The following is a 385-nucleotide window of genomic DNA, read 5'->3' as shown; positions in this document are numbered from 1 at the left end:
TACCTTACTGGGTGTCTGATAATAGATTTACCTTGCTGGGTGTCTTATAATAGATTTCCCTCACTGGGGGTCTGATTATATATTTCTCTTACTGGGTATCTGATAATAGATTTACCTTACTGAGTGTTTGATAATAGATTTACCTCACTGGATGTCTGATGATAGATTTACCTTGCTGGGTGTCTGATAATAGATTTACCTTACTGGGTGTCTAATAATAGATTTACCTTACTGGGTGTCTGATAATAGATTTNATAATAGATTTACCTTACTGGGTGTCTGATAATAGATTTACCTTACTGGGTGTCTGATAATAGATTTCCCTTACTGGGTGTCTGGCAAAAGATTTACCTTACTGGGTGTCTGATGATAGATTTTTCTTACT

The 385-nt window shown here is 35.7% G+C and overlaps 1 long non-coding RNA gene across 1 annotated transcript; it reads right to left on the bottom strand.

Annotated features, from left to right (window-relative positions):
* Positions 1 to 3: 3 nt before the first annotated feature.
* On the bottom strand, positions 4 to 379 carry LOC110452989. The gene is made up of 2 exons (XR_002463242.1): positions 268 to 379; positions 4 to 227 (listed from the first exon to the last, which is right to left on the bottom strand). It is a non-coding gene; the product is annotated as an uncharacterized LOC110452989 (long non-coding RNA).
* Between the last annotated feature and the right edge of the window lie 6 nt (positions 380 to 385).

Source organism: Mizuhopecten yessoensis, unplaced genomic scaffold (genome assembly GCF_002113885.1).
Source record: "Mizuhopecten yessoensis strain PY_sf001 unplaced genomic scaffold, ASM211388v2 scaffold7045, whole genome shotgun sequence".
Taxonomy (NCBI): domain Eukaryota; kingdom Metazoa; phylum Mollusca; class Bivalvia; order Pectinida; family Pectinidae; genus Mizuhopecten; species Mizuhopecten yessoensis.
This window is presented reverse-complemented; position numbering and strand designations above follow the sequence as displayed.